The sequence below is a fragment of the Aedes aegypti genome, chromosome 3 (assembly GCF_002204515.2).
Source record: "Aedes aegypti strain LVP_AGWG chromosome 3, AaegL5.0 Primary Assembly, whole genome shotgun sequence".
NCBI lineage: Eukaryota > Metazoa > Arthropoda > Insecta > Diptera > Culicidae > Aedes > Aedes aegypti.
Window position 1 is genome coordinate 389,186,320 of NC_035109.1, and position 24,201 is coordinate 389,210,520.

At 38.7% G+C, this 24,201-nt stretch overlaps 1 long non-coding RNA gene across 1 annotated transcript; it reads left to right on the plus strand.

Annotated features, from left to right (window-relative positions):
• The first annotated feature begins 6,549 nt into the window (after positions 1 to 6,549).
• Positions 6,550 to 7,000, plus strand: LOC110679491. The gene is made up of 2 exons (XR_002502525.1): positions 6,550 to 6,702; positions 6,768 to 7,000. It is a non-coding gene; the product is annotated as an uncharacterized LOC110679491 (long non-coding RNA).
• Positions 7,001 to 24,201: the final 17,201 nt, after the last annotated feature.

A 24,201-nucleotide genomic window follows, 5' to 3' on the forward strand; every position in this document is an offset into this window, starting at 1 on the left:
AAATGCGCCAACGACTCTCCGTTGTGAACAACATTCGGTACCGACGCCCACCACGTTACAATCTGGAACGACTCAAGCTACCCGAAGTCGCAACTGATTACGCGTAAAGCCTTGAAGCAGCGTTGCCGGAAGAGGGAGAGCTCACCGAAGCCCCTCTTGAGGACTACTGGAGTAGTCTCAAAGCAGCCATAAACAACGCAGCGGAAGGTGTCATTGGGTTCGTGGAAGCAAATCGACGGAGCGGTTGGTTCGACGAGGAGTGTCAGACGGTTTTGGACGAGAAGAATGCAGCGCGGGTGATAATGCTGCAGCAAGGCGTCAAAACGTGGAACGATAAGAACAGAAGCGAAGACAGCAAAGCCATTTGTTCCGGGATAAAAAGCGCCGCCTGGAAGAGTTGGAGTGTGACGAGATGGAGCAGCTGTACCATTCTCAAGAATCACGTAAGTTCTACAAGAAATTCAATGCATTTCGCAAAGGCTTTGTGCCGCGAGCCGAAATGTGCCGGGATAAGGATGGGAGCATCTTGACGGACGGACGCGAGGTGATCGAAAGGTGGAAGCAGCACTACGATGAACACCTAAACGGCGCAGAGGAGGAAGATCAAGACTGCAGGAGGAATGGCTTCATCAGTACGGCAGATGAGGGAGACGTGCCAACTCCCACAATAGGTTATGTTAAGGATGCTATCAAACAGCTCGAGTATAACAAAGCAGCTGGAAAGGATGGTATTGGAGCGGAACTTATTAAAATGGGCCCAGACAGGTTGGCCACTTGTCTGCACCAAGTCAGGATCTGGGATACAGAACAGCTACCGGAGGAGTGGAAGGAGGGAATAATATACCCAATATACAAAAAGGGTGACAAGGGGGACAAAAGGGTGAACTATCGAGCGATCACCATTCTTAACGCAGCCTATAAAGTGCTTTCCCAGATCATCTTCCGCCGTCTATCGCCACTGGCAAGGATTTGTGGGAAGTTATCGGTTTTGTGGACGGGCGATCGACGACAGACCAAATTTTTATGTTGCGGCAGATCCCTCAAAAGTGTCGCGAATATCAAGTCCCTACGCACCACCTATTCATTGATTTCAAAGCGGCCTATGATACCATCGACCGCGAAGGAGCTATGGAAGATTATGGACGAGAATTGTTTTCCCGGGAAACTGACTAGACTGATCAAAGCAACGATGGATTGTGTACAGTGCTGTGTGAAGATATCGGGAGCATTATCGGACCCGTTTGAAACACGCAAAGGACTTCGACAAGGCGATGGTCTTTCCTGCCTCCTGTTCAATATTGCGCTAGAAGGTGTTGTGAAATGGGCGGGCTTCAACATGCGGGGCACGATCTTCAACAAATCCAGCCAGTTCATCTGCTTTGCTGACGACGTGGACATTGTCGGAAGAACGTTCCAGGTGGTTGCTGAACAGTATACCACGATAAAGCTCGCATTGGCAGACGCGTGATGATCAACGAGGATGAGTTCGAGGTGGTGGACGAATTTGTCTCGGATCATTGATAACGTCGGAAAACAACTGCAGCAGAGAAATTCGAAGACGTTGCCGGAAGTCGTGCTTACTGCGGACTCCACAAGACCTTGCGGTCTGGTAAACTTTACTTCCGTACTAAGTGTACCATGTACAAGTCCTCTACGGGCATGAGACGTGGACAATGCTCGAAGAGGACCTGCAAGCGCTAGGAGTTTTTGAACGACGTGCGCTTAGGACGATCTTCGGCGGAGTGTGTGAGAACGGCGTATGGAGGAGAAGAATGAACCAGCGCTACGAGCTAGGTGGTTTGACCAAGTGGAGCAGAATCTTGGAAGTCGCCCCGAGAAATTGGAAGTTAGCAGCCATGGACCGAGTTAGTTGGCGTAACATTGTGGCGCAGGTCATATCTTGAAGGACGTAGAGCCAGCAAAAGTAAAGTAAGGGATGATTCAAATATGGCTATAATTTCTGGGATTTCTAGACCCTCCTCTCCCATTTGTCACGTTTTTTTTCCAATGCCTTATACGAGCACTGTCACACTTTCGTAAATCCCCCCTCCCCCAAATTATGGACGTCATTTTTGGATAACTCCCTATTGCCTTTTCAGTTTTGAATATCGATTACCTAAAGTAAACCCGAATAGGGCGATAAAGCATGCTACCAAACTCTGGTGATGTTGAGTAGTCTTATCAAGCCTGGTTTACTTTGGGTGGTATAAACTCATTCCGTGTATTTTATACGAGTGAATTAATCGTATACAAATCAATATGTTGACTGGGTATTTCAGCATCAAGTAAAGATGGTAAATTATCGCTTTGAATCGATGAGTTTTTGTTCGTCCTTTGTATGACGGTGCGCCACTGTGCGCTGCACTGTTGGCTGCTCTCTATTAGAGATGGGTTGTGGGCTGGGATCTGATTTCGATTTCAAAGGAAAGGGGAAATCAGTGTAATGATATTTCCGGCGTGATTGGAATGGAATCGCCGTCGGTTCGTTATTGGTTGTGAATTGATACAATGGCTAATGCGATTAGGTGCTGAGATAATCCTTCAATCTCTATCGGCATTCAGGATGTGACGGAGCGCTATCGAAAGATAATCATTTTGTTGTTGTATATAATTCACCGGTTATGGACTCACATGGATCACATTCACATTCAGAAACACATTGCCGTCGACCTCGCAGTCAGTTTCCCGCCAAAAATGGCATCCGCTATCGGGTAAACCAGAAGGGTCATAAATATTTTAGTCCGCATGCAGAAATACATTCTGCAATACAATAGGCACACAAGACCACCAGCAACTGACCAGCGATTCGGGGCACTAGCAGCAAAACATGGAAACAACAAAAAGTTTGCATGTTGATGCTGTTTTTTTTTCTTTTTTCGGCTCATGTTTCCATTGTGTAAACCGACGTGTACATATGGAAAACTATTTTCAATTTAGTCAAACATAAAGTTGCCCTCAAATGGACATTCCGGTACACTAGCCGCTGACAATTACTGGCACAAATAATGGACTGCAAATGAAAAAGATTGCTAACGAATGACTCGAATAATTGCTTTAGTGCTGTCGTAAGGTTATAATTCATTGTCAACCACTTGGCATTGTTTAGAAGAGTTGTTTCATTTTGGTAAATTGGTACACAATTTATGAACAAAATCAGACGCATTACAGTCGTTGTCAATCAGTATCAATCATGATCTCAAAAAATTCATACTAGATTTTCAACGATATTTTTTTTAAATAATTATATTTTGGAACTTCCAACATTTGATTTTTATGTATATTTTTTACTTTATACAATCAACTCTCCCTTATTCGATATTGAAGGGACCAGCGAGTTAAGGAAGTATCGAGATACTGAAAATATATTTTTAATATTCAATTTTTTTATCGGTTTGTGAAAATTGAAAGTTTTATCACCCAGAAATGGGCAGTAAATGTTAATTTTACTATCAACTTAATCATAATATTAATGACATTTATTATCGTTTGAAGAACATTTAGAACTTTTCATGAAAATTTCGAGTTAGAGAGGTAAACTGAAACAGATAGCATCGAGTTAGGGAACATTGTGTTAGAGGGGTATCGACTTACAAAGGTATCAAAGCATGCCAAATGAAAGGGACCGCGCATTTCATCAAGTTAGGGGAAATATCGAGATACATAATATCGAGTAAAAATCGTTGGTTCGAATCCCACCTGAGCACGTGATTTTTTTCATATATTCATTCATAGTTTAATGAACTCAACATATGTGTCGTGGTCCAACGTACGAGTTCACTCGTTGACGTTTGAACGGTGCCGTGTCTTTATGTGACCATGGTATCGAGTGAATTTGGCACCGCCTTAACGTCAAATTAGTAAACTCGTGCATTGCCTCAGTATTGATATGGACCGATGCACAAGTTCACTAATTTGACGTTTGAGCGATGCCAAATTCACTCGTTGTCATGGTCACATAAATAACACGGCACCGCTCAAAAGTCAATGAGTGAACTCGTGCATTGGTCCATAGGGTTTTGAATTGTCTAAATTCTAATGGTTACCTTCGTTGGTACGAATAAAATTAGTTTGTTGCAGAGCACCCAGACAACCAAAATGTACGTTTAACGAAATCACCTGGAGGCTTTGTATGTGCAACATTTCACTTAAAAGATGTCGCGAAAAGGCCTTCTACGTACAAAAGTGGAGGCGATATGCGTGCATATATTATGTGATGAATAATTAATAACATACAATGCGAGTGTATAAATATTCCACCGAACTAACCTGTGATCTTATGCGACTTAACTTATGATAACAAATGTTGATTTGACAGCTGCTACGGATTGATTCGACTTACTTTGTACGAGTGTATGGGACGAAACAAAATGTACAAATGAACTCAGAAAAGAAGTGTTTTATGCGAGGAAGCTCATCAACCTGACGAGTTTATCCACGGTGTTTTGCGGGTTTGATGTCATTAGTATGATTAAACGAGTTGTAACGTTAACTTTCATGCGATTTCTGGTTGTCTGGGCATGACTAAAAATCTGGTATGACTGTTCTTCAAGCAAATAAATATGAATTGTTAGCTTCCTCACTAGAATCGGAGAGCCGTGTCGGAAAATTTGTGTAAAGTTTGTAATTATTGCTCATTTCGATACAATTTCTACCGTTATAAATTTCACCCTTGGAAAGAGTCTCATATTTCGAAGAAAAGTCCTGCTGAATGTGGCAAAAAATAAAATAGGACTTAAGAATATAAGAAACATTTTTTTTAAGGAAGGGAATTCGAAAATTGGTCCATAGGTAAAGAAAGTAGCAACAAAAGTACTGTTTAAATATCTAAATTTATGACTGTGATATCCTATCGTTACATATGAAATATCTACCTTATATATGCACTGAATATTTATAAATATACTTATATTTGCAACAGCTACAAGCGTGCTTGCGTATACCTCCAGACTCTCGACTCGACTCATCCGTTTACTCCTAGACTAACACACATCAGGATACCACATCCTCCCCTTTCAGAAATGTTCGAAAACCACTCATTGCTAATGAGAATATCAAAAATGGACCACAAACATTCTGCATAATACTGTAACCAGTGACTTTGACCTAAAACCTCTTTACACTTCTCCCTGAAGCAAGAAAAAAAAGATTGTATAACTTTATTGCATTGATGTGATAATCATTCATTGTGAATAGGTTTAACATAAGATTATTTGGACTGAATATATGAACTATTGCATAATTTGCACTTTTTGGCAATCTTTGTTTTCTGACATGACTTTAAGACGTCTAGGGTATTTCCATTGTCATACTCATATCCATATTTAAATATAGTAGACCGGATCTCATCATACTAGTCTCTTCCATCCAAAAAGAACCTCACTGACAGCATTTTGTTTCGAATCATAAATCTTTGAAAACAAGGTAATAACCGTCCTCGCACCATACGAATCTATGAAAAAAATAGGCTGTGAGCGTGATGTAATTATAATTGGGTAACATGTTGTTTGCCAAAAGAGTTTCATCATGAACATTTTTACAAAATGACAAAACTGCTTAAGTTAATGCAACTTTTTCACATAATTTCCACGCTCCCTATTAAAATTTCAACCAAAGGATTGACACCTAAAGTGACTTTCACAAATAACGCAGACAAATTTTTGTTGTTGCCTTTCGATTGTTTTGGGGGTTTTGGGCATAGTATTTATAAATTAAAATGTGGCATCACACAAAAAAACAATATTCTGCTCTTCTGTTAATTCCATAAATGCTGCTTCAACAAATTTATCTTGGAAAACAATTGTTGTTTCTTCAATAGTCAGCAAAACTCATGTTACCGAGGCCACGCGATTCGTCATCAAACGTCAACATCCCACCGCAAAATCGCTAGTGTTTGAAGGTGATTTTAACCTCCAAATTGCCAAATAACCTCCAAATCATCACCTCCAAGTTAGTTCTAATACCCTCCGTTATATGAAATATGGTGGCGCGTCGATCGTCGCAAGTTTATCGTTAAACAGTCAATAACGCATTCGTAATTTCAAACACGTTTCAAAAAAAATTGTATGCTTTTATGGGTTCTGCTTAACGCTCACGCTTCGCTTTTAAAAAGTTAACTGTAGATGTGCCCTAATAAAACATCGCAAGCAAACCTAAGCAGCATGCACCGCATGCACATGTCTGTGCAAGTGTAAGGGTGTAACCATCAGTTTATTTGTTGCAAAAACATCAACACGATTGCTCTCACACAACGTCGCGTCGCTTGCACACTTTTTGATATGATCCACTCAAAAAAATCCACATGTCGAGGCTACGTGAAAATTCACGTAGATCCCTATAACATGAACTTTTCCTCAATTTACCTGACAACGGTAACAATCATCCAACCGTTGGTAAGGATGAAATGAGACTTCAGTAATATTTACTGTTTATGATCATCACTCCTACGTGAAAATCACGTACCCCGCTCAGATTTATTTCGATAGGTAGTTCATTCTGTGTTGTGGTTTGATATTTGACATTTCATATTACGTTCATCGTTTGTTGTGAAGATGAGGTCAGTTATTCTCAAAAGAATTTCTGATTTTGAAGTATGGAGGCGAAAATTTCTTTGCAAAAAGCTAACTTGCAATTCAAAGCAGCATCAGAATTTGGCCCGAAGAGTTTTTGCGGCACCTGATTGATATTTTTCATTCTACCCAAAGCGTAAGTATTAAAATTAATTTTTTTGCATTGTTTTATCGAATGTCACACATTGTGTGATTCTGCAGGAGCTGTGTAAATCTGGATCCTCGGACAACCTGGGTACCAAATTGTATACCTGTTTACATCTACTGAACAGAGCACCACTACCCAACGAAGCACCTAGTAACTCGGTCGGAGCTACCTATGTACTACGGCTGTATCGAATTTGAGCACCGTGTCATCGATTTAATATAATAAAACACTTTTCTTTAAATAGTTGAACCCTTTTTGAATTGAATAAACCTTATGAAATTTGAAACGAAGCAGAGTAATTACTATGGAAATTGTTGATGGATTTTACGAGAACATCATCTAGCATGTACTGGAACGGTTTGTGAAAGTTACGGGAGAATTCACGTAGCTGTTACGTGAAACAACGGTGGAAGTGACGATGTTGAAGTGTTCATGTGTTCATTCTGTGTTACCTATGATCCACGTAAGTGCTACGTGAAAAGTGAGATGGAAAAAAATCACGTATGTTTCCACGTACTAATGACGTTTGTATTATTTTGAGTGTCAGTCAGTGCCAGTGCTCCTCCCATGCCCTGCATCAATAGGCCTATTCACATGACGTTCCAAAACAGCTGATCGGGAAGCTCTTTGACAATTCTTCTATGAACATGGCAGCTTCGTGTATGCACCGTTCCTCTACCGATGTAAACAAATGCATAGACGGACCTGTCACATGAAAAGGGCTATCTAACGAATGCAGCGAACACACGCATACGGTATTTACGTGGTACACAACCAAACACAACTGCAAATTAACCGCACATCTTCTCGACAATGAGCATGAGAAAACGGAGAAAACCTGAGAAAACGATTCACCGTATAGCTGATCTGTGGTAACTTCCCATTTCCACAACTAAAATCACCATACATAACATTCTTCCGAAAACGGGATCCAAAACTATAGCCAATTCCCTTCTGCGTGTCAGTAACAATTCCAATACCTATTCATGATTCTCAGCGCGAGTGGAGTGGCAATCATTGACAGGAGAGGAGGAACGAAGTGCACCAAATCTGAGGATGCATACATATAAAGATGATATGAATACCGCTGTACGAATACGAACGATTTCAGGTGCATAAAGTTGTCGTGTGCGCTGATGTGTGCCTTAGAATAGTGCTGCCAAAACTTCAAAAACTATAACGTGTGTAATTTGAAATGACATTTCTTTTCAGCTCGCCTTATCAGTTTGTTATCACTCTTTACAAGAAGCAATGGCGATTAACTCATTTTCACGCCAATTTAGCCTGAAAGCTATCCATTTATTTATTCCCTTTTGTCTCCTCTATTCTGGTATCAAGTTGTATACAGACATGAATCTTTATTCTAACATACATTCAATCATATATCCGCTCATCTCGAAACAGTTTTTTGTACTTTGGCACTTTCATATTTAGCTCAAATTACCTTTATCTCCACATGGCCTTGGGCTATAGGGCTCTGCACTGTTTTGATTTTGTTCCGAATTTTGACGTTTACTGGCCTTGTTGTTTACAAATTTTATGTAAGAGTGAAAGAAAGAGGACGATTTTTGTGCAGTGGCCCATATCCGATTCAATTGTATTGATTTTCCATGGCTAGCTGTATTGGCTTTGAGCCATGCTCGTCTCTATAGATATGTTGGCCATGGGCTTCACCCGACTCAACTTTTGAACTGCTTGGCAATGAGCTAATACTCTACTCAAGCTTTTTTTTTTAGTAGATTATTGTATTGGCCATGAGCTATACTCGACTCAATACATTTGTTGGCCTTGGGCTTTACCCGACTCAACATTTATACTGCTTGGCAATGAGCTGAAACTCTACTCAAGCGTCATGTTTGTCTATTTACACTCAACTCAACACATCTGTTGGTTATGGGCTTCACCCGACGCAACTTTATAATATTAGCACGAAATAATATAACTGGCAACTCGGTCGCATGATCACTTTACCTTTTCTATCGATGATTTCAACACATTTCACATCACATCCACCTCACACACACTAATTAGATCAGTATCGACGTCATTTTTTCACATTCCAATTATTTTAGATTTCAATTTGATATAGCTTATTCAATTATACAAACTAATGGCAATATCATGGCAGGATCGCCAATGTGATATCCTATCGTTACATATGAAATATCTACCTTATATATGCACTGAATATTTATAAATATACTTATATTTGCAACAGCTACAAGCGTGCTTGCGTATACCTCCAGACTCTCGACTCGACTCATCCGTTTACTCCTAGACTAACACACATCAGGATACCACAATGACTATATTAAGCATTTATGTACGCATAGCACGAGATAAACTGATAAATGCTCTTTTCACTTAATTTTCTTTCCAACAATAACATTTCAATCAAAGCCATTATTTGGAGACTCATTGATGCGAGCGAAATCAAATCACCACGATTGACCACTGAGGGAAGAGACAGTTGTACCATTTCATCTTTTGGCCATCTCTATCATCCCCAATAGGTGGTAATCCAATCAATTTATCTCACAGACCGGCAATGAGCGTCAATCCACGTGGACGTTATAATTCAGCAATCTGGTCCATTCGGTCACGTCTCTGTCTACTATCACGTAGCTAACTACTGGCAACGTCATTTCTAAGCATCCATTGTTGTTCGGGAAGCGACTAGGTTTCCTATTGGTTAGAAGCAATGGCAGTGGTTTTCAACAATCTTGTCAGTTTTACCATATTTTACAATTTATAACTATTGATGTTACTTATTATATTCCATTCTTAAATAAAGAACAGGATTAATGTACTTATTATTGGATCAAATTTCAAATAATCATGGCATGAAATGTAGACTTGAATCAATTTGTTTTTAAAATTGGCTGACTGTCATCAGTGAAACAAAATTGACGACATCTAAGAAGAACAGTCCATGTCAAGCTCTGTAATGAAAAAGCATTGGAAACAGCTGGTATATTGTGTACAATCTATTCACGATGAAATGCGGTTTCACGTAATACACTTTGAAACGTCGATCCACGTCACATAGTTAGATGCCACGGCAACCTCAGCCCTGGAGCGTTTACACATCCTAATCAAGTCTGCTGCACATCATCGTAAGACAACCATAAGCAGCTCCATGTCCTAATGTTTTGTGCAGGACATTTGATGGGTTCTGATTTAGTATGCTCGTGGACTGGTTGTAGAATGAACTGCTGCATGGCACGTAGGCTGTAGTGCGTCATTAAATTTTCTTAAAAGGCCTTCATCGTGTGCTAAGGTGAAAAATAATGACAAAAAGTACTCAAATGATGAGGCTCACGATAATCCGACCAGTGGATTAAAGCATAGTTGTAACAGATTTTGCTACACATTAAGCGCGTTTTTTCTAACAAAATATGTTAAAATTTTCGGTGGTTAGTAGTTAAAATAACAAAAATTATAACACAATTTCCACTACACTAAACAAAATTGCAATAAAACATGTTATAATTTTTAACAAAATTGTAACTGATGACGTTTCAAATCAAACAAAACTATAACTCATTTTGTTATTTTCCATAACATAATTATAACAAAATTTGTTATAAGCAATTGCTTTCAATTTTTTTTATAACAAATTGTGTTATAATTATGTTTTAATTTGAAACAAATTAAAAACAGCCTTTGTTATTAGAAATGATTGAGTGTTAATTATGTTATAATTTCCTTCATCAACTCAAAGTGCTTCTAACAAAAATGAAACAATATTTGTTTTTTTTTGTAACCAATCTTGATATAATTCTCGCATACTCTGAGATAACGCCCTAAAAGCCATTGGTAGCCACGTGTGTAGCTCGTTGTTTCTGAGCAAACGAAAGAATAAGCATCCAAACCAACATCACGGACAGGTAGATAATGATCAGTTCTTTCCCATAGCGTTGTTAAATAACATGAAAATCCATTCAAATGCTCAGAAACAACGAGCTACACACATAGTTACCAATGGCTTTTAGGGCGAGATCAGAAGTTATGCGAGAATTGTGCTACAATTTAGATGTAATGCACTGGTCGGGAATACTTGACATTTACTTGAAGGTACAAGAAGGTAATGTACAACACAGGAAATGGGATGCCGAAACCTTTATGTTTTTATTGCAAAACCTCTTGATTTTTAAGGGCCACAAAAAAAAGCACAAAAAACACAAAAGCTTTCGATAAAAAAAAAAAACATAATTGTATTCCATTTATTTGGATGCATTAACACCGTGTTTTAACTAGTAGTCAAATATAGCACGATTTTTCTACATTTGAGGCATACGAGAAGACAGCAAGCAGTTCTTTTCTGAGATAAAAAAAAAAAACATTTGGAAAACCAAAATATGCCTGAGTAAGGCTCGAGGTAACTAGACGAATGAGCATCCTCATCATTCATCATTTATTAGTATTAGATTATAATTACAAGAAAACTTGTTTTTTGCTATACAATTTGCAATGCTATATGCAATGCAATTTTACGCTATACAATCTCGATTCTCAGCTGCCCCTCTCCATCCTCGGCTGCGGCCCACGCTCGCCAGATCTTGCAGTCAGCCCATCACACCATTTTGCAGGGTTGTTGTCCAGCATTCTTACAACATGCTCCGTCCAACGCATTTTTTTAAGTAGATGAAAAATCGGAATTTAGTACTATACCATTTAATTCCACTAGAGTTTGTATCCTTTGGCAGATACGCGTATTTCGACCTCAACTGTAAGGCCGTCTTCAGTGTCGTGTACTAGTACTAGGTATTCTACTAAACAGCTCGAAGATTTATGATTAGCATTTTTTTTGCTACCTTCATAAGGTTCGCCGTAGAGTACAGTGAGCTCATGGTTCATCCTTCGCCGCCACACATCGTTCTCCTGCACACTGCCAAAGATCGTCCTAAGCATCCGACGTTTGAAGACTCCGAGTGGTTGCAGGTCCTCCTCGAGCATCTTCCACGCTTCATGTCTAATCAGCGTTTTTTACATGGTTCTTCTGGAGCCCATAAGTACGGTAGGCACCTCCAACCAGCATGTACTTTGTGATGCATTCATCACCAGTCCTACTTTTGTTGCCTCAAGTTTCAGACGGGTTTACATATCTGCCACTGTTTCAAATATTCTTACAATTATATCCATTAGCCTGGGACACGGTTATATGAAAAATTAAGATTCTCGCTCCAGTCCACTTTTTGGATTGAATTTAGGTTCCATAACAACTGTGCTCGATCGGTGAAACTATATTTTAGCGGCAACTTTTTTTAGAAGTATCGGATTGATTCGCGGTCTTCGGCAATATTCTTCATCGTAAAAATAGCTATCGAGGCCTGTGTTCAGAATTTTTATAGAGGTCAATGGGCTACCTCTGGCGATTCTTCTTTGCAAAAGTAAGTTTTCCTATAGTAAATCCCATACAAACTTTGATCGGCTGGCACTAAAATATAGTTTCACCGATCGAGCTGAAATTTTGCACAGTTGTTATGAGAACTAAATGCAATCCAAAAAGTGGACAGGAGCGAGGTTCTAAATTTTGTCCCACACTAATATCCATATCATCCGCAAAGATTGGACCTTGTGAAAATCGTACCTCGGCTGTTGAACCCGGCTTTCCGCATGATACCCTCTAGCGCAATGTTGAACAACAGGCACGAATGAACATGAAGTGATTGAAAAGTGAAAGTAGCATTACGACGAACATCTGTATGGCTTGGAAACGTAACACCTTGATAGCGTGGCGTAAAACGCTAAGAACGCTAGAAACTCGCCAAATGGTTCAAATCAGCATCCCCGGTCCCCTCAGGTTCACTCGCTACTTCGTCGTTCAGTCACTGCTCCACATCAATGGTTGCCAATGTCTGCCGGATTCCACAAACGGTCCTGCTGCAGGCAGCTTTAGGTCATCGGTTTCAGTGGATACTTATTGTGGACCAGAGCTCTACTTGATCCGGCTTCTCAGCTGAATGTTATCTCTGAACGGCTCGTCCAACGGCTGTAAGCACATAAGGATCATCAAACCATCGGTGGCATTGGAGGTTCCACGACGACGGAGAATCACTCAGTCCTCTTGGGATTGATTTTTGAAATTTTTGACCCCCCCCCCCCCTCCGTAACGCGTTTTGTATGAAAAAGATGTAAAAAAAATTTTTGTATGAGCCGTAACGCTTGAGTCTACTCCCCCCTCCCCCTAGAGCGTTACGTTATTGGTGAATGCCGCCCTACTGAAAGGACTAGTAAAACTAGGTCCAGAAAATCAGCCAGTAAGGGAAGGGGTGGTAAAATGAACACCTTAAGAATATCATCTTGTTTCTGATATAAAAACGAGGAATTTGTCTACTTCTATCGCACAACATCAAAAACAGGGATGTTATCTGTAGCAGCGACACGAATTTAGGCTTAAATAGTTAAATTTTGACATATTTTTATCGCTAGCAAAAAACAATACAAATGTTTATTTCACCTGCACTATGTGGGTAAAATGAACAGCTTCTTCTTGGCATTACTTCTTCACTGGGACAGAGCCTGCTTCTCAGCTGTTTTTATGAGCATTTCCACAGTTATTAACTGAGAGCTTTCTTTGCCAAAGTTGCCATTTTCCCATTCATAAATCGTGTGGCAGGTACGATGAACCTCTATGCCCAGGGAAATCAAGAAAATTTACATTACGAAAAAATCCTGGACCAACCGGGAATCGAACCCAGGCACCTTCAGCATGGCTTTGCTTTGTAGCCGCGGACTCTAACCAGTCGAGTAAGAAAATGAACAGCTGTTGGTGGTAAAATGAACATCACGCAAAAAACGTGAGTAAAACAAATATTTTTGAAAATTTTCATTGCATTTCCTAACATATATCCATTCAGGTTTGTAACCCATTCAAAAAGAAATCAAAAGGTATCTGATTTGACATCATACCATAACGATATTCACCTCACTGAATACTCTGAAGACCTCCGAGCTAAAAGTTATGCCAGGTCTAATTTTCAAACGTGGTTTTCTAAAATCTTAGTTTTCGTTGATATTTTCACCAAAGACAAATTAAAGACCCCCATGTCCCTTGCAGTTGCTCAAAATTTTATGGCTCATAAGGTAATCTAGAATGCCGTTCAAAGTGTACTGCGATCTGTCAAACTGGTACCCAAGTTCCCAAGTTTTGCACTACCGAGGGACCAAATGCAGTACTAGAAGTGGTACCCAATCTGAGCCCGAGTGTGACGGACCTGTTTTCACTTCAATTGACCTCCGTATCAACCGAATCGGATTTATGCTCTAAATCGTCCGTGCGTGATAAAAAATTATTGGAAACTAGTGGTCCCGGCAAACTGCGTCTTGCCATCAAGTAGGCTGTTGAAAAACGCCATGCAAGTCCCGTGTAGAAAATGACAGATTAGTATTCTCCCGTTTTCCGCACTATCCCGAAGACTTGCCTAAACTTTTTTTTGCACAAACACGTCGGAGCTCTGGACGAATTCAACAGTGAAAGAATCATGTAAGTCAAATCACCAGTTCTCAAGCCATTTCGTGACATACAAACACCATTCCATTTTTATTTATATAGATTGTTTTTTTTTTCTCGGTTAAAGGTACCCCTGTTCATTTTTCCACCACTTCCCCTACTCCAGACTTCCACCCTTAGTTGAGTCGTCTCCGTTAGATTTGTCTTAGTCAGCATTTCAATCCAACAGTCAACTTTCATGTCTGCAATGTACTCTCCTTAGAAGATTTGCTAATCACGTTTTGGGGAATCGAGTCATGCCACTCTTCAAGCACGATGTCTGTTGAAAAATCGGCATGCGATGCATATTTCGTGGCAACTACCACCAGTAGTGTAGCGTTACCAATGAAACGGGATATCCTGAAACTCCTTGGAATATCCTACGATATAGCCAAAAGCCGGCTTCTATCACTGTCTCGCCGGCTTGAAGACAACCTATCGCTAAAGGCTCCATATTCATCATTTCTCGAACAATATCTTCGGCAGGGACACATGGAGGAAGTGTTTCAGAATACGCCGAGTACTTCTGCTTCCTATTTTCAGCCCCATCACTGTGTTGTCCGTCCGGATAGTCTTACGACAAAACTTCGTATTGTTTTCGATGCATCGTCTGTCATAGACTCGAGGTTCTCCATGAACCACCTGGTCCATAAACCATGGTTGATCAAGTGGTACTAGAAGACCTCGTTTGTCTTACTATGCGTTTCCGATTGCTTGGGTAACTCCCGGAGATCACCCAGTTCAGCAGATTCGGTGGCAAGAAAACACCGGAGGTACGATTAGGATTTTCCAGCTTAAGACAGTAATGTACGGAACATCATGAAGAGCGTACGGAGCCTGTAGGTCGTAATACGAACAAAACGATAAGGCACATCTACAAATTGTATATCGTACATCTTACGATTATTTCGTAAAGTCACTGAATCGCGATATTCTGTCAAGTACAAATAATTCGTACAATGAATGAAAATAGCGTTATATGTACGAAATCTTGTTTTACGAAATGGATTATGGATAAAATACGAAGAGATGTTTTCAATGTAGATTGAAGGTAAATACGTCGAAAGCGAAATATCTGCTGGCTTGAGGAACCGAGCGTGATAGAGTTCGCATTGGCAGACGCGTGATGATCGACGGAAATGAGTTCGAGTTGGTGGACTAATTTGTCTACCTCTGATCATTGTTAACGTCGGATAACAACTGCAGCAGATAAATTCGAAGACGTATCATTGCCGGAAGTCGTGTTTACTACGGATTCCACAAGACCTTGCGGTCTGGTAAACTTCACCTCCGTACTAAGTGTACCATGTACAAGACGCTGATAAGACCGGTATTCCTCTACGGGCAGGAGACGTGGACAATGCTCGAAGAGGACTTGCAAGCGCCGGAGTGCCTGACAAAAATGGTGTTCACCTTAAATCCGGCCGGTACAAGACGAAGAGGAGCGCAATGAGCTAGGTGGTTTGAACAAGTGGAGCAAGATCTTGGAAGTGTAAGGCGATCGAAAAACTGGAGGTTAGCAGCCATGGATCGAGTTATTTGACGAAACATTATGGCGCAGGTCATGTCTAGAAGGACGTAGTGCCATCAAAAGTAAAGTAAGTAAGTGTAATGGAGGTTTCTGTAGACATAAATGAATTCATTTTGTTTTACATGGACGCGCTAATTCAAATGAATATTCAAATAAATTCCAATTGGCAATAGTTTACTTTTAAGAGAGTATGTAAATTTATTTAAAAAAAATTAAATTGAAAAATAAAGGACTGGTGGTTAAAGTTTGTGTTTGTTTCGATACCCCTAAAATGTGCAGTAGAGTTAATCTAAAATAACATTTTTTTAACTGTGTACGGAACCTGTCAGAAAACATAGAATAACACAGCGTAACAAAAATCACATTTTTGCGTCTCTCAAGAATCAAATTATGTTTCTCTAGTAGATTTGGGATTGCTTAATCTGATACCATTCTCAGAAATGTTTCAGCATGTCACAATTTTTAGCTACAAGTCACCAAAGTTGCATAGAACACTGTTTTTATTGATTTTTTACATATAATTCAAGGTATAATTTATCATTTTTTTTGTGATCTAATCCACCAAGCATGCAAAATAGGACTTAAACTTTCATTCTAGAAATAATTTTGTTGAAATTGCACGATTAAATTTAGTTTGAACCGATTTCTTTAACATGCTTGCCGTCTCCATACAAAATTCTTCGTTTCTCTTATATGGTAAAATACAATACTTTTTTAAACAATCAAAAATAACTATTCCGCATCGATAGTATTTAAAACTTTGTTGATATGTATTGTTACACACATAAAGTTTGAATTCTGGGGAAAATTGAGCAAATAAACTGCCTTACAAGCTGCCAAACTTGCATGCAAGTTGGCAAAAATAGTATATTGTTGCATTTTCATCAGCTGATATCTCAAAAGCTATGCTTTGTTATTTTTGAAAACGGCAATGGATTCAGAAACCCTTAATTGGCGGTATTTTGGTGCTTGAGACAAAAAACGTGTTCCGCAGTGCAATCGATATTATCAGCTTCCAAAAACTGCACCTATGCCCGAATGATGCTGAACGCGAGAATTATTGTTTGAAAAACTAATCATTTCGTAACATTGGACTATTACATAACTGTGAAGTGACACTATATCACAGTAGTTTAAAATTAACAATCCTGCCAACCTAGACTTTAATTGTCGCCAGTTTACGACGGTGAAATTTTCCCATAAAACTTTAAGCCCTAGCTCGTACTGATTCTTATTTTAATGACTTTTCTCACGTATTTTCATGCTTTCAAATGTTATCTTACGTCACCCAGGCGTGAAACAACGCTCGAATGCACGGTTTTGTAACCATTTGTTGTTTCATCAAAGTCGAAGAAGATGTATGACACAACCTTCTAGGTTTCGTAATTTGTATCCATTTTGGAATTGGAAGGGGTCTGATGACACTAAAAGTGAAAATAGGATACCTTCATCATTGTTTTCGGAATAGGTTAGTCTTTTCCCTCTCACCATCCTGCATTCCTGATAATAGTGGTTTCATATCTTTCCAAGGGAAACAGCGAATTATTTACACACAAGTAGCTTCATAATGGTATTGAATTTATGAGTCTAAGTGAAATAATAATTAAATAGTTATGATGCTCTTCACCAAGCACGTGCAACGCAAAACTAATAAAATGTGTTCGCTCCTTTTTGCCTTCAATAGAAAAAAAAAAAACAATTCACAGTGATTTCATTGCTCCTTTCCAACCCCACTTTACCGCCATCGCTCATTATAATGAGCATGATCATCGCCATCACCATCATCACCTCTGGTCGTATCATCTCTTCATCACTTCATTGGAGCCGTTTAACTAGCACTAATTGAGCTATTCTTGCATTTGTGCTGTGCGTTCTGCCCTTCAACACAACACAACTTCGTATGCTGCTTGCTTGGTCTTATGGGTCCCATTCCATTCCATAGATAACATCGGAGCAGCTACTTATGAGAGAAGGAAGCATGGCGGGAGTAAGAGTTGAATGTTGTTAGTCGTTGTTGTTCACTCTGTTCACGTCTTTTTCCTGTGTTGTTTTCCGTAGATTAGCTTCGTTCGTAACGAGGAAACTTTCGCTCATCAGCGAATTATACTGCAATGACCGACTGCTTGCGTTCTGTTAGAGAAGTATTGTAATCATTGTGCTAAATTGAACGTTTCATGAAGAAAAATGATAGACACATTAGGGTAATTGTGATAGAGATTGATGAGATTTAATTCACTGCAAAAATTGGAAAAGTGTATGAGCTTCTCCCTTATTGTTAGTAAGAATATTGTATGTTTTCGATCCATTTATAAATTTAAATCACAGTACCTTATGATTAAAATTACCCAGTAATCAGAAACATAATTACATCTCTGGTTTGTTAATATATTCATTTCTTTGAAAATAAAGAAAATAGTATCCCAAGGGGAACTCCCATAGGGTTGTTTTTAACCTGCAATTAAAAATTAGTGTTTTTGCCGATTTTGATTCTATAAAGCTTTAAGAAAGAATAAATGTCTAGTTTCAAAAACTCTCCGGGTGATCAGGATTTGGTCAATGCTAGCGCCAGAATCCCACTACATCCGGACTACAAACGTTTTTTCAAAATCTGTAAAATAACGGAGCTGACAATAGTGTCAGTGGTTTACATATTTTGTACCGTAATTCGGGGTGTAGTTGATCAGTGGGGAGAAGTTGATCATTCACGTACCCACATGTATAAACTGTCAAGAGAGCTATGATTCATTTTCAATTAGCACAAGTCCTGTGATGTCATATTACCTGATGGCTGCTCTTGATGTTCCTAAGTTCGGTTTGACATTCAAGATAATTATACCATGGAAAAACAGATTTGTTATGAAATGTTTAATGAACTGTTGAAGGGTTCTTCTCCAAACAATCGACTATTGACAAGGTTATATAAAGACTCCATTTAAAAAAACTGTTTCTTACATTGCAGATATGATCTGTAAAACCAGTTTTGAATTTGCATTGTAGTTAAACAATCATTTTCTGAGTAAAAAATGTATTTTTTTGTGCGCGAGTTGCAAATTAAAAAAAAAATGCATACATTTAAGCGTTTAATGTGGTGTGTTCTGTAATTTCCAACATTCAAATTTAAAATTGTCCTATATATCATTTAGTTATAAGACTTTTGAGACTTTATCCAGATTCAGTGACCCTAAATTTAATAAATAGCATATCGCTTTATATAAGGAAACTTATCGCAACAATTGATCAACTTCACCCCGGAATCAAAAACTTCATTTTTTATTTAAAATAAATGTTTTTGTTATTAAACTTGTGAACATTTTGTCGACATTTCGTTTGTATAATTCGATAGATATCCAACCAGTACATGTTTTAAAATAATTTGTATAATAATACATGCATTCTACCGGGAGTTACAGAACAGAATCGCTCGAAAGTGATCAACTTCACCATATTTTACGGTATATGTGATTCGATAATAAAATGATTGACCTAATTTTTTTTTTTTTAAGATGGGACAGTCAAACACAGACTAGTCTTATTTATCGACACTATGGAAATGGATAACATTAAATGAAATCTGTTAGCAACTGCTAGTAGTTTAAACTACTACTAAGAATATATCACTTACTTGTGTACCAAACTTTTCTGAACATAATCAAGTTTTTTAGGTTTTGCCCAATTGATGCCAAAGCCAAAGACTCTCCAGTTCTATTACAGAAAAAAATGTTTAAAGCGGAAGGAACGTTTTTATATGAATTATTTATCTTTTTGACAGTCTACTAAAATTAATTATTTAATTATAATCAATAAAATTCAATAACATTTTAACCCGTATATATGGCCAGAATGTGCCTGTGGCCGGAGTTATTCCGGTGAGTCACTGGGTCAAGTCGGGTAAAAAACAGCTATTTTTAGGACATGCCAAATTATCTTTATTTGTTTGCAATGACTGGCTTATTTTTTAGAGCGATGTCGGGACACTTTTTCCAAAAAACCATAAATATTTATTTGAGAGTTCTGTTTGATCTTTCGACCTTGACGCTTGCTTCTACGGGGGCGAGCGACGGAGGCAGGATCAAACATGTCGCGCGTCGGTCTAGTAAGTGAAAAAGTGGCGTGATCGGTTAGTTCTTTTTGATCCTTTGACCTTGACGCTTGCTGCTGGGCAGTGCGTCAAGAAAGCCAAGTTTTTTTCCTTTTCGGATCGCGCGCCTTTTTTTCTGAGTGCTTTTATATAGCCGAGCAAACGAGTGAGGCTGAGAGTGGATTGTGGCTGCACAGTGAAGGATAAAGGATCAATTGGTGAGCTGGTTTCATGCTACTATTTCTAATCTATAAAATATGTATGACTGCACATTTAATCGTTACAATTGTGGGACGTAAATATGAATTTTCAACAAACTATGAATTGTTCGTCACTGTGAGTGTCGACACAAACTCTGATTCATGAATTATTTATGTTTCACATTTTTTTTATTTTCAGAACACCCCTTTTTACCTTTATTTTTTTAATTAAAAAAAAAACTTTGAATGGTTCGACACTACAAGTGTAGACTTGCGAAAAGTTCACTTTATTCAACAAACTTTGGATGGTTCGCCACTGTAAGTGTCGGCATAAGAATAAGAGTGTTCTATGATGTTCCAACCATTCAAGTTTTTTGTTTTATTTCAAATAAGTAAAATATAATAACACATGCTTTCGTCCTGACAGCTGTAGGAATGTTACATTTAGGTATTTGTTCAACAAACTTTGAATGGTTCGTCACATCAAGTGTCGGCATAATTTTCCACTACAGAGTGATTCCAAGCAACAGCACCAAAATTTGGTAAATTTTTTAATTCATTTTTTTCTATTGAGCTGAAACTTTGCACAGTTTTCCAGTTCCATCTAAATCGTCATTTTCCGATATCAAATCTTCAAGTTGAGTCACGACTAACTTTTCAAAAGGGTGTATGTGAAAATGGTTCAAAAATATTCAAAAAGCTGCACAGCAAAAACGGCTCGTTCGATTGTTAGACACCTAAAGAAACAAAGTTAGACAACTAAATAAAGATTCCAAAAAAAAAAATACACACAGTAAAAAAAAATTTTTTTTGCATTAAAAAACATAATTTTGACACAAAAACTCAAATATCTCAAAACCCTATCGGAATACCAACGTAATTTTTTGAGGGAAAACGGTCCATTATATAAGCTATCTACCATAAAAATTTGGTGTTGGTAAACCAATAAACAAAAAAGTTATGACATTTCAAACATGTCACAATTTTCACATTTAGTAGAAAAAAAAATTTTTTTTCGGTGTAAATTATTACGGGAACCGCAGTTTGTTGCTGATTTTATTGTTAAGGGCCTTGCGTGAATTAAACAAGTCGTTTTCATGTATTCATTAGTATTATGTATATTATATGTATAAATATTATGTATATGTATAAATATTATATGTATATGTATATATGTATAAATTAAAATGAATTAACAGATTACACGAAAATAATTTTTTTTTTACCAGGATATTTTTTTTAGAGTATGATCGATGAGTTTCTAAATGTTATATATAAACTTTAAAAGTTTTGGATTTGGGTATGCGTTATGAGATCATGAAAACATTTTATTAATACTTATATATTTATTTATTGTTATTCAATTTTTTTACAATATCGAACACTTTTGCATCATTATCAGTACAGTTCGAGTATAGTTTTGCTTTAATTTAATTTTCTGACAATGGAATGAAACAGTGAAATTTTTGGGTTCCTTGGATCGTTTTCGCGTTATTATATTGCTCGCTGAGCTCTGATGCCGTTAATTCGTACTCTTTTTTTTTTACCAATTCATTTATTTAAGGCTCTATCGCGTTTAACGCTTTACGGAGCCGAGATTCATTTTTGTACTTTTTTACAATTGTTTAACTTCTTAAGTACCAAGTTTAGTCCGGGTTGGAGCCAGGGTACTCGTGGCAACTCGAGGTTAGTGGTCACAAATATTTTTAGGAAGGGCTAGGTTGGGATTGGGTTACAGGGTTCTTTGCAGCTCATCCGGGAGGTATTTCATGGTTGCTCGTTTGTCGTATCATGGCGTATACCAACTTCATGTGGGTTTTCGATTGCCGGATGGCCAGGAACATCAATCCAACACAAATGGGACATAACACAGAGAGAAAAAAAAAAAAAAACTGGGGAAGAGAACACAAGAGAATTAAACTTTTATACAACACAAGCGAAGATAATCGTAAATCGACAACATGTAGACGAGATCGCGGGAGCCCAGCACATCTCTAACTGAAACATAGGGTTGTCTACCTCGGGCCGCAAGGGTATCCATAAGTTGTGCTCTGGAGGCGTCCATATCCGGGCACTGCCAAACTACGTGATCGATGTCATCATAACCGGAACCACACCTATTACATATATTGCTCAGCGCGAGGTTGATCCTGTGCAAATGTGCGTCTAGCGAGTAATGGTTGGACATAAGTCTTGACATCACGCGAATGAAATCTCGACTTACATCCCAACCTTTCCACCACGCTCGCAAGGAAACTCTAGGGATTATGGAATGTAACCACCGTCCCAGTTGGTCATTTAGCCAGTCGCTTTGCCAACCGTGAAGAGAACTTTGACGTACTAAATGAAACAATTCATCGTGTGAAATTCTTCTATCATATATCTCACCTTCCTCAGCGCCCACCTTTGCGAGAGAGTCCGCCTTCTCATTGCCATAAATTAAGCAATGTGAGGGGACCCATACAAAGGTAATCTTATATGATCTTTCGACCAGTGCACACATCTGCTCTCTTATTTTTGTAAGAAAGTAAGATGCATGCTTTACAGGTTTCATCGATCGGAGTGCCTCAATAGAACTGAGACTATCCGAGAAGATGAAGAAGTGGTCTGCGGGCATGTTAGAGATCATCCCCAAAGCGAAGTTGATTGCTGCCAGCTCAGCAACATAAACCGTGCAAGGATCCTGAAGTTTTCGGAAGGCGGAAGAGTTTTCATTGAAGACACCGAAGCCAGTGGATCCATTTATACGGGACCCGTCAGTGAAATATCTCCTGTAGGAATCGACATTCTGGTACTTTGCGTTAAAAATACGTGGGATAGTAATACATCGAAGTTGATCTGGAATTCCATGAATAGCTTGTTTCATGGACAGATCATATTCAACAGAGGAACTGTCATTGGTGAAGCGTACACGTGGAGGGTTATAACATGGAAGGCTAATATCAGATGACATGTAGTAGAGATAAACTCTCATGAATTTTGACTGAGTGTTCAGTTTGAGCAATTCTTCGAAGTTTTCGATGACGAGTGTGTTGCTCACTCCACACTTAATAAGTATTCTTAGCGAGAGCTCCCAGAATCGGTTTTGTAGCGGTAAAACCCCTGCCAGAACCTCTAGGCTCGCATTATGTGTCGAGTGCATACACCCTAAGGCGATACGCAAACAACGATATTGAATTCGTTCCAATTTAATCAAGTGGCAGTTTGCTGCTGAGAGAAAACAGAAAGAGCCATACTCTAGAACAGAGAGAATGGTTGTTTTATAGAGTTTTATGAGGTCTTCCGGGTGAGCACCCCACCATGTTCCGGTAATTGTTCGTAGAAAATTGATCCTTTGTTGGCATTTTTCCGTTAAATACCTAATATGAGTTCGCCAAGTGCCTTTTGAATCAAACCAGACCCCAAGGTATTTTGAAGTCAAAGACTGGTCGATGTCTGTTCCCAAAAGCTTAAGCTTTAGTTGGGCAGGATTCCGCTTCCTTGAAAATACGACCAGTTGAGTTTTTTGCGGAGCAAACTCGATCCCTAAATTTCTAGCCCAAGTGGATAGATTATCAAGGGAATTTTGCAATGGTCTTTGCAAGATTTCCGCTCGTGGGCCCTTCATAGAAACCACAGCATCATCTGCAAGTTGTCTTAGCGTGCATGGTTCTTCCAAACAGTTGTCAATATCTTTAACATAAAAATTATAAAGCAAGGGACTCAGACATGAGCCTTGGGGAAGGCCCATATAGCTAATTCTGGAAGTTGTCAGTTGACCGAGAGTGAAGCTCATGTGTTTTTCTGACAACAGATTGTACAAGAAATTATTCAATATTCCAGGTAATCCACTATTGTGCAGGCTTTCTGACAATATTTCTATGGAAACTGAATCAAAAGCGCCCTTAATATCCAAGAAAACCGAAGCCAATTGCTCCTTGTCCGCAAAGGCTAGTTGAATATCTGATGAAAGCAACGCTAGACAATCGTTTGTTCCTTTGCCCTTGCGAAAGCCAAATTGTGTACTGGAAAGCATGTTGTTTGATTCGACCCAGTGATCAAGTCGGGATAGGATCATTTTTTCTAACAATTTCCTTAAACATGATAACATAGCGATCGGGCGGTACGAATTATGATCAGACGCTGGTTTCCCAGGCTTTTGAATAGCTATTACTTTGACCTGTCTCCATTCAGGTGGAACAAT